This window comes from Neoarius graeffei, chromosome 18 (genome assembly GCF_027579695.1).
Source record: "Neoarius graeffei isolate fNeoGra1 chromosome 18, fNeoGra1.pri, whole genome shotgun sequence".
Classification (NCBI taxonomy): Eukaryota; Metazoa; Chordata; class Actinopteri; order Siluriformes; family Ariidae; genus Neoarius; species Neoarius graeffei.
The window spans coordinates 24,964,748-24,976,004 of record NC_083586.1 but is presented as its reverse complement, the minus strand read 5'-3'; the positions used below and the strand labels follow the sequence as shown (position 1 = coordinate 24,976,004).

General features: G+C 43.8%; 1 protein-coding gene across 2 annotated transcripts in view; it reads right to left on the bottom strand.

The window, feature by feature from the left end:
• The window catches only part of LOC132866040 (protein sprouty homolog 2-like), a 32,705-nt gene extending 31,531 nt beyond the window's left edge, over positions 1-1,174 (bottom strand). For both annotated transcript variants that reach the window (XM_060898599.1, XM_060898600.1), the window contains exon 1: positions 908-1,174. The gene's annotated coding sequence lies outside the window, so the exon portion shown is untranslated. The remainder of the gene's footprint in view (positions 1-907) is intronic.
• Positions 1,175-11,257: the final 10,083 nt, after the last annotated feature.

Below are 11,257 nucleotides of genomic sequence, written 5' to 3'. Positions count from 1 at the left end.
TCTTGCTGTGAGGCGACAGCGCTAACCACTACACCGTGCCGCCCTGTATGAAACCAAAGTTTTTTAAATTCCAAATGTGAAAATACAATGGTAAAGAACAATAAAAATAAGCCCTCAGGCCCTGACTCTCAGGGGGCCCCTGGGCCAGGGGACCCCAAGCAACCAGCCACCAATTAGCCTAACCTGCATGCCTTTGGGGGAAACCGGAGCACACCCACACAGACAGCATGCAAACTCCACACAGAAAGGCCCTCGCCGGCCACTAGGCTCGAACCCAGGACCTTCTTGCTGTGAGGCGACAGTGCTAACCACTACACCACAGTGGCACCCCGTGAAAAATCCATATCCATCATAATCATAATACCCATTGCACTGCGACTTTTGCATAAATGCACACTAAACTCCTAACCATTAGCGTCGTTAGGCTATATTATTCGGGTATTTTGAGCCTAGCCCCAAATGTTTTTGCCCTCAAAAAAAGTAAGCGATTTATAGAAAACAGCTGGGGGAGTTGACATAATTGAGCACTGCGCAGTGCACGTTTTGGTAGTCGCTAACAGAGGAAGAACATTCAGAGTTCTGAATGTTCTTCTGTTGGCTGTTACTAAAATTTGGAAGATAACTTAAATAAAACAGTCCACTGGTAAGTCATCGACCGTGGGTGTATATATAGAATGTATCAACAATGTAACCTATGTTGATGCACAAAAACCGCTATGTGAAGCCTGGTTATCTTGAATTTACAGCGCAGATGATATTTTACTCATGTTCCTGAACTAACAAGCGCGCGCTGAAATTATTCTGTAAAAATATCGATTAAAACAATATGAATGTAAATATTAAATTAACAGAATAGTTTACCTTTATTCATCACTGAGACCTGTTATAGAACAATGTTTAAACTCACCGTGAGTTCAACACTGGTTCCCCGTGCGTTCGTGCGCGCGTGTGTGTGTGTGACCCCGATGTATAGTGCTCAATACAGCCTCCAGCATACAGCAGAATAAATGGATTTCCTCGTAGTTTTCATCACTTTTTTTTTTTTTAATTTAAAACACTAAAGCTGTGAAAAGTCAGAAACGGCGCCTCAAGTCCAAGTGCAGGAACTGTATTGCTCGGCGCGCGCGCGTGTGAGGTGCGTGCTTGCGCGTGGAGGGGGAAACAGAGCAGCTCTTTGTCCCGCAGGATGTAACGCATCCGGTCCGCGCGCGCACAGGCACGGCGGGTTGCCACATCGCCAGAAAATATACATAATATAATCATGTCCATTATTTTCTAGCAAGCATAAAATATTTCAACTCTGAACAGGTGTTCTGATATTTTGGCATACTTTATCAGAATAGAATACCGGTAACGCAAATATATAGCTATATCTATAGGGGCGTTTCTGGCTATTGAAAAGACCAGGGGCTAAGTCAAGTTTTCCTGGGGGCTTGTACTTTTTAAGCGAGATTGGCATAGATAGGTTGGGAGGTTATATTTAACATTACAAGAAATATTATCCCACACTCACATGCAAAGGTTATGTAATCTTTATTAGTGATTTTTGCACTGCTCTTTTTAAATTTATGTAGTTCACTTCAGTTTCTGTCTCCTTATTATTAAGTTATTAGCGACACCCATAATGTCTCAGGAAACTGAGGCATATGTCAATTGACTATCTCATCTCATCTCATTTCATTATCTCTAGCCGCTTTATCCTGTTCTACAGGGTCGCAGGCAAGCTGGAGCCTATCCCAGCTGACTACAGGCGAAAGGCAGGGTACACCCTAGACAAGTCGCCAGGTAATCACAGGGCTGACACATAGACACAGACAACCATTCACACTCACACCTACGGTCAATTTAGAGTCACCAGTTAACCTACATGTCTTTGGACTGTGGGGGAAACCGGAGCAGAGGAAACCCATGCAGACACAGGGAGAACATGCAAACTCCGCACAGAAAGGCCCTCGCCGGCCACGGGGCTCAAACCCGGGCCTTCTTGCTGCAAGGCGACAGCGCTAACCACTACACCACCGTGCCACCAAATTTATCATCAGTTTAATAAAAATATATCATTTCTCACTCACATAGCTCTCCTGTAGGACCACAAAGACAGAAATTCTAAGCTGCATTATTATATTACAACATTCAAAATCCCAGATGACATCCCATCTCACAAGACTATGATCATATAAGTATGTCTTCCAAGTTTTTCTCTTTCACACAAACTCATAAATACCAATTTGTCCAATGCATCCAGGCTCAGTTGACTGCAGCAGCTCATTTGTGGTGTCTGGACAGCACAAATTTATGTTGACATTAATATTGTGTGGCAAAACAAAGAAATAACAAAAAAAAAATGTATCCCTATATGTGATTAATATGCCAAAGGCTGACTATGGCTGGCTGGTTCTGCATCGGCTACAGGTAGCATTAAAACATATGATCAAATAATGCCAGGGCAACGATTGGTGTCTACATGAACACAAACTGTTGTAGATCTGTTAAATAAACTTAATCAGACAAATAGATTGCCACTGTAGATATTCATTAAACCACGAACTTTTGAGCTAGTCTGGCACACTAATCACACAGACCCTATGCTGTAAGTTCAAGAAAACCAGGCTACACGGAGTGGTTTTTGTGCATCAGTCTAATTTGTTAGGTTACATTGTTGATGCATTCTATATATACACCCATGGTCAGTGACTTACCATCTGATTTCATCTTGAAAAATCCAACAGTAGTGGATTGTTTCTTTTGAAGTCATCTTCTGACCAGTTCTGAATGTTCTTTTGTTGGCGGTTAACAAAATCCTGAATGTGCACTGTGCAGCGTTCAATTATGTCCCCCTCTTCTCTGCTTCCCCTGTGTTCCCCCCTCCATCTTCGGATGCTGCAAGTAAAGTTCAGATCTGTTTCATTCAGTTGTTTTCTATTAGTCTCTTATATTTTTTGAGGGTAAAAATACCAGGGGCTAGGCTCAAAATATGCAGGGCTATATGCCCAAGTGATAGGGACTAACAACACTACTGTCTACTGGTCTGTCATACTTTATCAAAATAATATCTACATTTATAAAATAACATCTCGTGTTGAAAAATATATCACTCATTTGCTTTGCTCACTCATGATATATATGCATTCATCACTCGAAGATAAACTTCATATCTTCGCATGACCATGTAATGTCCTCTATGTTAGACACCATTACTTATCCACAAAGTTAAAAAAGGAAGAAAATCTGTTAATTCAGAAAAAAAAAACAATTGCTTTAATGAAGGTACACCACAGGAACTATGACACATTATATACAAACAGTCAAAATCAAAAACAATCATCCATCCATTATCCATAACCGCTTACCCTGTGCAGGGTTGCAGGCAAGCTGGAGCCTATTCCAGCTGACTATGGGCGAGAGGCGGGGTGCACCTTGGACAAGTCACCAGGTCATCGCAGGGCTGACACATATGCCGCTTTTCCACTACCAACGCGGCTGAGCCGTGCCGTGCTGAGTCGGGCTGAGTCGAGCCGAGTGGGGCTGTTGGAGTTGCATTTCGACTACAACCGCGCTGAACCGTGCTGGCTGGAAGTGGGTGGACACATTGGGTGGAGTTAGCGAAAGTGGGTGGACGTCAGGTGATGTCGTTAGGCGGCGCAAACAGTGACATCAGTGAGCTTTTAAGCGGTAGTCTCACGACCCGGATAGTAAACAATAAACATGGAGGACATGGAGTCGTTAGTGTTGCTGGTCTTGGTGCTGTGGCTTGTTGTCACCGACAACGCCAACAGATACTGGCAAGAGCGTATAGATGAGGTGAGGCGCATAAGGCTTCATAATTCATAATTCTCCTTCTTCCGGGTTTACGGTGTTTACAGATCCCAGCGTGCTCGCGGGGCGTGTGAGGACACTCCTCCTCACCAATCAGTGCACAGGGGAGTGTCTCCTCACGCCCCTAGCCTCACTCAGCTCGGTTTGGCTCGCTTCAGCCCCACTCCAAAACGGTGCGAGTTTTGGGGGCTAAACAGGGCTGAAGCGAGCCGAGTCGTGCTGTTTTCAGATAGTCGAAACGCGAGCCGTGTCGGGCTGAAGCGAGCTGAAGCAAGCTGAAAAAGGGTAGTGGAAAAGGGCCAATAGAGACAAACAACCATTCACACTCATGGTCAATTTAGAGCCACCAATTAGCCTAACATGCATGTTTTTGGACTGTGGGGGAAACCGGAGAACCCAGAGGAAGCCCACACAGACACAAGGAGAACATGCAAACTCCACACAGAAAGGCCCCTATCGGCCACTGGGCTTGAACTCAGAACCTTCTTGCTATGAGGTGACAGTGTTAACCACTACATCACCATGCTGCCCCTAGATCATTTATGAATAAGCATAATACAAAGTTATGTACTGGAAGCATTTCATTGCATCAATGTACAGCTTATACAGAGGAAAAAAAGGATTGACACGCTTCACGTTTCAGCCATAGAAGAAATAGGTTTTATTCAATCTTGCAAGATAGGGCTCTCACTCACAGAATTATGTATCTTCAGTGCAGAGCACATCTCATATCTTTTGCTCCCTTTTAAAGCCTGAATATGTGAAAATCTTGAAACTAAGTACATGCAAGCTTCATCTGTGATTAGATACCAAATGAATGCAGAACAATCACGTACACTCACACTCAAGGATAACATTTTCCTGATTAGATGTTAGAAATTAAAAATTTAAACTGAGACATTTAAAATCTTAAACACTTAAACATTTTCCATTACACTTCCTCCTTTTTATCAATTCTTTGATAACATATTCGATTCTGCATACCAAGCTAACAATGTCAACTACCAAGCTAATTACAAAACTTCTCCTAATCACATCTATCTCTACCCTTCCCTTTTGGCTTTAGGTAGACATTTCATTTATAGGAGAAGGAAAATTAAGTATATTGTGGTTTTAGCAAGACATAAACATCCCTAGAACATGGCATTCTTTAGATAGGAAAAGCAATGCATGGTGTTGCTAAACTTAAATATTGTTCTGCAATATCTCCTTCAGGTCCTCATCATGCTCATCCCAGAATGGAGGATCATAGTCCCCGTGAGGTGATGAAGGCCATATCTGGAAGCTCATCTGGGTCTACTTTAACCAGTTGGTAACCATGTAGATATGCTGACATTACTCTATTTATCATAGTGAAACATTGCATCAAGCATGGTGCACAGAAACAAATCAACAATAATATCAGAACAACAGGAATAAGCATAGAAACATATGCTGTCCATTTCCCAAAAACTCCATACACCACCCCCAGTCATAGTCTCCATGCTCGTCCAAGTGCAACTGGTGCGCTATATCTTTCATTTGGCTGATGGCTTGAGTGATGTTGTCATGCTCTCCATTGTTGGCCAGAACGTATGTGCAGAGAGTATGGAGAGAGGTTCGGGTTAGGTGACCTTTCATCCTTCTTGACGTTTGTTGGTGCTCTGAGTGCAGGTACACCCTTTTGCACTCTTCCCACCTCACCGAGACTCAAGGACACCCTCTTCTGTCACCAACTCCTTCCTTCACTCACTGTTTTCCTTGTCCTCTTTTTTCCCCTTCAGGTTCGGGTATTGGTGTTCACTTGCAGTGGTTGGCATGTATCCACTTGGCTCTCTTGCCAACCTTAACAGCCATCTGTGTCATAAGGAGGATTTAGTATGAACCGAGCCACCTGGGGTGTCTCCAGCTTTTATGTCGGAAGTCCTTCACCACTATCCAGTCGCCAGGCTGCAGATCGTGAACTGCACCCGTTGCAGGCTGTGGAAGAGTATCTTTCACTTGCTTGTGGGTAGCACACAAAACAGAAGATAATTCTGCACAATAACACAACATTTCATCTTCACACAAATTTGTTGTTAGGTGTGGCATCAGCTTTGGCCCTATTCCTGTGTTTGCCGGTCTGCCAAACAGTACCTCAAATGGGCTAAGTTTGTTTTTTTGGTCTTACCCATGTGTGCATATGGAAAAGAGCAATAGGGAGGGCTTTTACCCAGTTTAGTCCTGTTTCTGCATAGCATTTAGCCAATTTGTTTTTTAGAATGTCATTCTCTCTTTCTACTGTGCCCCCACTCATGGGATGATATGCACAGAGCTGTCTTAAGTCTATGTCCAGCATCTCTCCTACCTGTTTGAGGGCTTTGTTGACAAATGGGGTCCCAGTATCACTATTTATTTTCTGTGGAATACCCCACCTGGGAATTATTTCGGACAGCAGGGCCTTTGCTACTGCTCCTGTATCTTGTTTGGATGTCGGAAAGGCTTCTACCCACTTAGAAAACATGTCTACTGTTATGAGACAATATTTCTTCCCTTCAGCAGGTGTCATTTCAATGAAGTCCATCTGTAAATGGTCAAATAGGAGGTTTGGGACTGGGTGTGCAGCCTGAGGGGCTGTCTGCCCATGGCCTATGTTGTGTGTGACATAGATAGAACATTTTTGGCAAAACTTTTGTTAAAATACTGCAAAGCCTTTCGTGAACCAGTGCTTAGCCATTGTACTCATCATTCCCCATTTTGACAGATAGTCTTGCCCATGTATCGACTTAGCAAAATGTTGGAAGTACCCCTGCGGCAGGCATGGCTTACCAGAATCTGGTAGTGTTGCCACTAACGACTAATTTTCTCACGACTAATCTTTCGATTAGTCGACTAATCTTAATGACTAATTTTCAAAAAAATCAAGTGATTGCTATTTCATTTGAGTTCTTTTTATTTTGAATGTAACTCAAGGGCCAAAACATAAAATGTCACTTGTGCCAAAGTAAAAAGTAAACATAACATAAACATAACATAAATAAATTAAATATTGAATAAATAAAATAAAATAAAATTTAATAAATAAAATAAAGTGCAATAAAATGGGAGAATGTCTTCCACTATAAAACTACTATTCTCCAAAGTATAATCCTATCAATATAAAAGAAAATATACAAACATCAATAGGCCCTCATTCCTTATTGAACTTCCAGTTAAGTGACTTCCAGTTACAACAAATAACAACAAATAATTGGATTTTGCACCTCCTACTGAAAAACTGTTAAGTGCGAACATGCAGAGTGCAAGACAGCATAGTGTCCAACTGTGGCCCACTGATTAATCAAATGTCGTGTTGTAGTGCAAGAATGTCAACATGTCCACATGGTCCGGACTTAGGCTTGCTCTTTTCTTTGTCGCTATGTTTCCGGCTGAGGAAAACAGACATTCGGAAGGTGTAGATGTGGCTGGTACACACAAAAAAGACTTTGCAAGTGATACTAGAAAAGGAAACCTGGACTGATTTTGCTTCCACCACTGCAAGGGATTTGTGCTTTTGGGTGAAGGCTGTTCCCCAATGTATCTGAAAAACTCTTCTCGCACTAAATGCGTGTCATTGCTTTCCTTATCCTCACTGTCCATTTGGCAGGAGGATTCATCAGAATCTGATGATGATCCCAGCAATGTGTCCAACAATGACACAGGGGCCTTTTTTCTTGTGTCAGCAGAACTGCAGGATGTAGTGTGCTGCTGTACTGCATCGGACTTCTTCTTTTCTTCAAATGCAAGACTTTGGACCTTTGCCTGCAATCTCAAGATGTCATCAGCAGATAAGAACTTCAGCCTACAGAATCTGGGATCGAGAGCAGAAACAATTAGGCTGGGACTTGTGCTGCTGTCCATGGAGAATTTAATCTCATTCTCCCACCTTTTGGATATTTCATTTTCTGCTGCTTTCTGAAATGCCAGTACATTGGAATTCTCAAAGGAAGAAGTGGTCTGTGTGCTTTTTAGAAGCCCTTTAATGAGTGGGGGTAGGCAACACAGTGTCACATACGACTCTCCACTCAGGTAGACTGTAGCACATTCGAAGGGTTTTAGAGCTCTCTCAAGCTCTTCTAGGAGGCTCCATTGTTCTGGCTTGAGGTCAAGGTAATGCTTTGATCTATTTGTGAGCCCTGGGTCTGATAAGCATGCCGTTACAGGCCATCTCTGCTCCAGCAGACGACTGATCATATAGTACGTGCTATTCCATCTCACACGTACATCTTGGATGAGGCTGTTTTCGGGCTGTCCCATTTGTTTTTGTTTTACCTTCAGGCTTGAGCTGGCAACCTCACTCTTGTTGAAGTGCTCAACCAAGGACCTTGCAGCTCCAAGGGCCTTTTCAATTTGAGTATTCATCAAAGCATGGTTCACAATGAGCTGGAGAGTGTGACCTGCACAGCGAACTGAAGAGATCCCATGTCTGTCTTCTAAGAGTTTGAGGGCACAGACCATGTTTGCTGCATTGTCATGAACTATTGAGGTATTTCACTCACGTGACCAAGTCATGTGATGCTGCCATTTTGGACGGCACGGCTCGAATCAGTTTGAATGCGAGGAAGGCGACAAACGAAAAACAAAAGAAAAAGGAGCGAGATGCAGAAAACACCTTCACTATCCAGTGATGTAGGGCATTTACAGGGCGAGCAGAGGGAGAGGTATTTGCAAAAATTGAGGTTAGCAGGCTTAGAGAACGATGTTTACCTGCTTCCACCAGGATTGTTCACTGACGAAGTACACGAAGCCCTCGTCTTTACCTGACTTCGGCCCACATGATCTGTATACCTATGTCGTTAAAAACCCATCGCCATACACAGGTATTGATCTGAAAGCGTATAAGAGTTTGGATGCCTACAAATATTTTGTGTCAGGCTGGGTAACATGCCTACATCAGCGGGTCGTCCCTGGAGCCGGTGGTCGCCATCTGATTACAGCTAAGGTTTGTTCACATTTTCATTTACTTTCGGTCCTCAGGATAAACAAAATGTTATTAAATGTCATTGAAATAACTTCTTAGTCTGTTGAGACATGGCCCGTTATAAATTTGCTGTTACCAGGCAATGACTAAGAACTGTATTATTAGGGTCGGTGTCTGTGTTGTAGCAGTGTACTAGCAACTAGCTGTTAGCACTAGCTAATGTCAACAACATAGTAGCTGGTATGTTACTGTAGCAATGTTTACGTTCAGTCATTTGGATGACTGTTAAAACCTTTCAGTCTCAAGTTTTTCCTTTACTGGATTTACTAGTTTACTGAGCTAGCGCTCTCCGGCCAGGCCGGGAGCCATCGCGCGCTCTCCGGCCAGGCCGGGAGCCATCGCGCGCTCTCCGGCCAGGCCGGGAGCCATCGCGCGCTCTCCGGCCAGGCCGGGAGCCATCGCGCGCTCTCCGGCCGAGCCGCGAGCCATCGCGCGCTCTCCGTCCGAGCCGCGAGCCATCGCGCGCTCTCCGTCCGAGCCGCGAGCCATCGCGCGCTCTCCGTCCGAGCCGGGAGCCATCGCGCGCTCTCCGTCCGAGCCGGGAGCCATCGCGCGCTCTCCGGCCGAGCCGGGAGCCATCGCGCGCTCTCCGGCCGAGCCGGGAGCCATCGCGCGCTCTCCGGCCGAGCCGGGAGCCATCGCGCGCTCTCCGGCCGAGCCGGGAGCCATCGCGTGCTAGCTCAGTAAACTAGTAAATCCAGTAAAGGAAAAACTTGAGACTGAAAGGTTTTAACAGTCATCCAAATGACTGAACGTAAATATTGCTACAGTAACATACTAGCTACTGTTGTTGACATTAGCTAGCTTGCCGTCCAAAATGGTGGACACCGGGGCGTCACGTGACCCTGTGACGTCAGGTGAAATACCTCAATAGCCAGTATTTTATTCACAGGAATTTCAAACTTAGCCACTGCAGCTTCAATCCATGATGCAATATTCACTGCTGTGTGCCTCTCTTCAAGTGGCATGGTGGTCAAGTTAAAGTTTATGAGTGCCCATTCTTCATTTATGAGGTGGCAGGTTAAGCCCAAGTATGCCTCTGTAGCAATGCTTGTCCACACATCTGTTGTCAAACATATCATGGAGCTGCAGGACAGGGCATCTTTGATTCACTGTATTTCCACATCATATTTCCTCTCCATCATTTTGGTGACACATGTGCGTTTGGGTAGAATGTAGCCAGGTTGAAATACTGACACCATGTTTTTGAATCCTGCGCCTTCGATGATGGAGAGTGGTCGCATGTCCGTCACAATCATTTTCAGGACACTATCAGTGAGTACTGCTGCAAGTTGTGGTGTGCAGTCCTTCCTTGGAAGGAATTCAGTCAGACTACTTTGCCTGAAACTGACAAAAACAGAGAAGAGAAAAAATACAATTACTCAAAATATAGACTTGGAGAGCCCATTACTAAATGTTCTGTCTTGACTTCCCCTTAACATGCATTACTTTTATTTGTATAGGCTCATTAAGTAAGCTGTTCAAAAACATATTTCTGATATATTTTTTTATCACATTTAAGTCAGAGGACTAGGCTGCTATGCTACATAGACATTTTCACACACAAATTGTTCATATGTTTAACAACAATGATTAGCGTATTATAAAAGGGAAATGATTGATGGGACATCTCATTGGCACGAATTCTAGAACACAAACAAGTTTTTATTTTCTTGCCGTCATGGAACTGTATGGGCACTGTAATTCTTCAATTAGCGCAACCACAGAATATTTGGCCGGATGATGAGATGCCGGTACATTAGGGGTGTCACTAAAACATTCAAAATAGACTAGGCTACACACAAAACTGTTAAAATACTACAAGCACACAGCACTTCTACCCATAATATTCGATATGTCTGAATGCCCAAACTGTCGTGTCAGCTGCTAGACAGCCTGATGAACTATGTTTGGCTGTTGCGCTGCACCTCTCATCGGAAAATGTAAAGCCAGCCTCTTGTGGCACTGCTGGGGGTTGGTAGAGTAGCTGGGGGATGGTGACGCCAAGTTAAAAAAGTTACATTCGTCCTGCGTGTGTGTGTTTGTGTGTTTGAGTGTGCGAGTTGCATACGTTATGGCTTTTATCTATGTTGTGTGCTTATTCAATAAACCCGATAAACCCTCTGTCTCGAGTCTGGTGCCATCTCGAAAGTGTTACACCATTTAAATTACTATAAATGCACGTGCATACTAGCATTGTTCAACTAAAACATTACCAAAGAGTCGAGGGGGCCTGCTTAACATCCAAAGACAGTCAGTCATCGTACTTCACAAGATTTATAAAAAGCACACACTAGCTAGGTGTGTAAACAGTAATCATAATGTTAGGCTACTCACATTGTCTTTTCCTTTTCTGAAGCATCCTCAACAGCTCCTGTGTGTTTCCTTTTAAGGTGCTCGTGCATGTGCTCCCGTGATAAGCCAACGAAGTCTTATAGAGTGTACAAACCACTCTATCACCAG